The following is a 5,510-nucleotide window of genomic DNA, read 5'->3' on the forward strand; positions in this document are numbered from 1 at the left end:
ACTTCAAGAAGAACTTCAACCCTTAACTAAACCAATGGGAAAAAGAACGACAGTTGGCAGGCAGATTTCCTACATTGGGGTCCTGATTAGGACTCTCTTGGGTTAATTTAATATTATCAGTATTGTTCACCTTGCCTTACCATTAATACCACTTAGATTTTTTCCCCCACAATGCATATTTTGCATCATTTGCTTTTTACAAATACAGATAGATTGGTGCTATATTAAATCTGTTAATTTGCAGTGTTATTCACAATAATTGTATATTTTGTTTTTCCAAGCACTTCCCCCATTCTTACCTTTTTTAAAAAAATATTTGTTAGGTACATCACAAGTTGTTTTATCAGCAAATGGTGCCTTTTTCTTTCTATTGATTCAATTGCTTCTGTTCACCAAGCCGATGTTAGTATCACTCCAAAAAATACCAAGTTAGCACCTCTATTATTAAACACTTATTTCTCAGAGTATCATAACTGACCGCCCCCCTTTTTGAGACCATAGATAAGAATGTGTATTTTAACCTTAAACGTAACTTAGCTCAGTGCACAATTGCTTAGTTCCTAAACATATTTACTGGCATATAGAAGTGACACAAAAAGAAAGAAAGAAATCAATAAAATTATTCATGAATAAGAATTTCAGGATCTGATTGTTAAAGGCTGATAAAATAAAAATCAACCAGCTAAAAAAAAAAGGTCATGGCATTATTATCTGAGGCTGAGGGCAACGTAATAATGTAATTAATACATGGCCCTCAGCTTCAGGTAATAATGCATTGTAGCTGAGTAAGCTTGGATTTGCAGTGGGCTTCTACCAGTTGTAGAATGAGCAGTATATAGATAGATATTTAGATATTGATAGGCTTGCTTTTTTTGCATTCACACTGAGCAATTAAAATTTTTGTTATAAAAATATTTAAAATGCTATGCAACATAGAAATATACCACAGTTGTTTACAACAATAAGAAAAATATAAAGCCACACAGTAAAAAATAAAATAAAAATAAACAAGCTGAAAGCAAAATACTTGAAAACAAATATCACTAGACCATTGTGGGGGATGTACATGTAATTGCCTGAATGTAAAAGGTAAAGGACTCCTGGACGGTTAAGTCCAGTCAAAGGCAACTATGGGGTGCAGCGCTCATCTTGCTTTTCAGGCCAAGGGAGCCAGCGTTTGTCCACAGACAGCTTTTCCGGGTCATGTGGCCAGCATGACTAAACCGTTTCTGGTGCAACGCAACACCGTGACGGAAACCAGAGTGCACAGAAACGCTGTTTACCTTCCCGTCGCAGTGGTACCTATTTATCTACTTGCACTTGACATGCTTTCGAACTGCTAGGTAGGCAGAAGCTGAGACCGAGCAGGGATTCGAACTGCCGACCAGTTGATAGGCAAGGCCAAGAAGCTCAGTGGTTTAGACCACAGCGCCACCTGCGTCCTCCTTGTGGAAGAAAAAGAAGAGTTTGGATTTGATATCCCGCTTTATCACTACCCGAAGGAGTCTCAAAGCGCTAACATTCTCCTTTCCCTTCCTCCCCAACAACAAACACTCTGTGAGGTGAGTAAAGCTGAGAGACTTCAGAAAAGTGTGACTAACCCAAGGTCACCCAGCAGCTGCATGTGAAGGAGCAGAGACACGAACCCGATTCCCCAGATTACGAGTCTATCGCTCTTAACCACTACACCACACTGGCTCTCCTTCCCACTGGAACACCTTCCCATCAGATGTCAAGGAAATCAAAAACTATCTGACTTTTAGAAGCCATCTGAAGGCAACCCTGTTCAGGGAAGTTTTTAATGTATGATGTTTATTGTGTTTTTAATATTTAGTTGGGAGCTGCCCAGAGTGTCTGGGGCAACCTGGTCAGATGGGTGGCATATAAATTATAACATCATCATCATCATTATTATTATTATTAGTCATGCATGGAAGTATCCAATCCCCGCAGGAACACCCTGGATCATGGGACAGAGTTCAGGCCATCACAGGTGCTTCCCCTGAGGAAGAAATTTCTTCCTACCGCACTTCACCAGTGTGCATCAGAGAGTACATCAGAAACAGAGCCCTTAGTGTCATCAGACCTGTCACAAAGAGACTGAAACTGGAAAAAAATCATCCAACCTGGCCGGGTTGGTGTAACCTGGAAGAAACCCAACAAATTAGTCTGCATTAACCCTGCTAACATAACTGATGCGGGTGGCGCTGTGGGTTAAACCACAAAGCCTAGGACTTGCCGATCAGAAGGTTGGCCGTTCGAATCCCCGCTCCTGCCAACCTAGCAGTTCGAAAGCACGCCAAGTGCAAGTAGATAAATAGGGACCACTCCAGTGGGAAGGTAAACGGCGTTTCCGTGTGCTGCTCTGGTTCACCAGAAGCGGCTTAGTCATGCTGTACGCTGGCTCCCTCGGCCAATAAAGCGAGATGAGCGCCGCAACCCCAGAGTCGGTCACGGCTGGACCTAATGGTCAGGGGTCCCTTTACCTTTTTAACACCCTAACACCATGCTATTTGAAAAGCACCTTAAAATGGTATGGGGTTGTACAAGAAAACTCCACCTTTTCTGGAACAGAAAATGATATGCCTTCTCCTTATAACATCTGAGAGGAAGAGAACAATCTAAAGATTTTATGGTATGGCTGCACCTCCTCATGTTTTAAGAAAGTAAATCCCCAACAGAGCTGATGAGCAGGGCTCAGATGTTGAAATGCAAGGCTCCATAAACGCCCCAGCAATTGAAAATGCTTGCATGAGTCGCACACGAAGCTGTAGGGTTTAAGTGTTTGTACTTAATTTAGTGCATGAGCATTAACTAATAATTATTTTCAGTGAAAAGTTGTCAGTCTTTCTCCAAATAATAGGACAAATACAAGCTCGAGCTACAAAAGAATTGCAGGCAAAGCAATGATTTTGAAATCACAGCATAAAGTTACAAGTTAAAAATACATGTCATTATAATTTCCGCTTTCTGAGGTATCCTAGTAAACTAATCATTTTGCTTGTTAGAACAACTGGAGTGTTATCATATACATTAAGCTAAAAACAGTCGTTAATGTTGTCAGCTGCACAGCAAAGTGTCAAGGCGCTGAGGTAAATGGACAATATACCATGGCATTCAAATTGTAATGCTCTTTTGGAGGTAGGGTTGAAAATAGTTAGCGGAATACAAGGAAATGGGTCACATTGTGCAGTTGGGTACAACGTCAGCAGAATGTGTACAGAATATCCTGGCTTTTCTTTGTACAGTGGTACCTCGGGTTACATACACTTCAGGTTACAGATGCTTCAGGTTACAGACTCTGCTAACCCAGAAATAGTACCTCGGGTTAAGAACTTTGCTTCAGGATGAGAACAGAAATCGTGCAGCGGCGGCACAACGGCAGCAGGAGGCCCCATTAGCTAAAGTGGTTAAGAACAGTTTCAGGTTAAGAACAGACCTCCGGAACGAATGAAGTACTTAACCCGAGGTACCACTGTACCGTACCATCTTCGCTGTGAGTCCTAGGAGACTTGTTCCCTGCCTTGCAGCCCCTTTCCCACCTGGGCTGGGAGGCTGAGACTGACGACAGCTACAAAAGCAGAGGCTGCCAAACAGACCTTTGGGTTGGGTGTCGCTTAGATTTTTGTTGCTTTTGTTGAAAGTAATTTTTTTGTATCTCTATTTTAGATCATCTTATGATTGGGGTGGGAGGTCTCATATGTACACTTGATGTTTAATTTATTGCTCATGGCTACTTTGGGGGTGCAAGGGGTGTTAGGGGAGGAGGAGTACCTTGGATGGGGGACACATCATGCTCCTTCTGGGGTCATTTGTCCACCTTTGGTCCCCACTCTGCACTCAGATCTCACCTGTGGCTCCTAGAAGCTGTCAGCATGAGACAGCAGCCACATGGCTTCGACTGGCCGGCTAAACCAAGTGAGAGGAGCTGATGTGTCTCAAATCCTTGTTGAGTTAGGGGCTTTCACTGCATGCAAAGACAGGGTTTGGTGGGTTGAGCAGACGAAAGCAACAGTCAAGAAGGTTGTTTCTGTACGTGCTGTAGAGGGAAGTCAAATGTGGACAGTCCATTTACGTTTCCATATTCTCAATTTCCCACTTCAGTTAAGCCCTGGATATTTTCAAACACCCACATTTGCCTGCAGTCACACTGCATCATGGGCTTTGAAAGTTTTCAAGCAACACAAATTATTAATTGGTCTTGTGCATCCAGGTTTCACTCCCGGGAGTATGAGGCAGTTCAGAAGCTGTCCAGACAACATGAAATATGAAAAGACCAAACTATCACGATAGTCCCTACGCAAGCATGCCGCTCTCTGGGTGATGTTGGAGCAGTCCCTGCCTATCAGCCTAACCTACCTCACAGTGTTGTTGTAAGGATCAAACAGACAGGAGGGGAAACATGTATACTGCCTTGAGCTCCTTGAAGGAAAGATGGAATATAAATGTAATAATAAATAAATAATAATAGTACGAACGCATAATTCTTGTTCATTTAAATGTGATTTTGGAACATCCAGCAGAACTCTGATATGAAGATTCAGAAGTAACAGAAATGCAATATTTAAAATCCAAATTCCATTTCTGCTCGTTGTTTAGTACTTCTTAGTCCAGTCTTTAATACTTGATTAAAAGAATATAGTTCCCCAGGACCATGAAGAGGCCTCTCCTAAGAGATTTTACACGTTGTACATTTATAGAACGTTTCCGCCCCCCAAATAATCCTGGGAAATGTAGACTCTTCAGGGTACTAGGAATTATAGCTCTGTGAATGGTAAAATATAATTCCCAGGATTCTTGGGGAGTGCACTTTAAATATATGTTAATAAAGCTGACTTTATTGAGCTAACATTTGTCTGTTCCTTCCTTTCACTTGTTTGAATTTGAGGTAAGGTGTGTGTGTGTGTGTGTGTGTGTGTGTAAAATTTTACCTTTCCAATTACCCAACAGGCAAGAACAAAAAAAGTATCTTTTCCAATTACCCAGCAGCCAAGAACACCAAAGTATCATGTTGAAATAAACACCAATGCACACAGTTGACAGCCTCGGGATAAGTTCATGACTGAAACAGCACAGAAGTATAATTATATCTTTGCTCTGTAGAGTGTGGTCCATCTGGGTCAGGGCCGAGGTCATTGGCAGCCTGGGAGAACTTATTCACACTTAAGCTAGCCTGCTTCTGCCTGGCTGGAGGTTATCCGGAAGTTCAACTTTTTAACCACCAAGAGCAAAAATGATTCCACCCAAAGAAATACATCTAGGTAGTCGAGTAGCATCAGGAAGCACTTGGGAAGTCGAAAGGACAACAGCTCATTTAGAAACTGACTACCTGTCACAAAGCCCAAAACCAATTATAAAAGGTAAAGGTAGCCACATTCCAGAAGTAAAGAGATGATTTTATGGATTCCCCCTCCCCCAAGCTGCCTTATCTTTCCTTTTTGCTTCCACAGTCTTTTCCTTCATGGATGAAGTGCCCCCCCCCCCAGCTCAGGATCATCTGCTAGTTCACA

This window comes from Podarcis bocagei (assembly GCF_964188305.1).
Source record: "Podarcis bocagei genome assembly, chromosome: 6".
Lineage (NCBI taxonomy): Eukaryota > Metazoa > Chordata > Lepidosauria > Squamata > Lacertidae > Podarcis > Podarcis bocagei.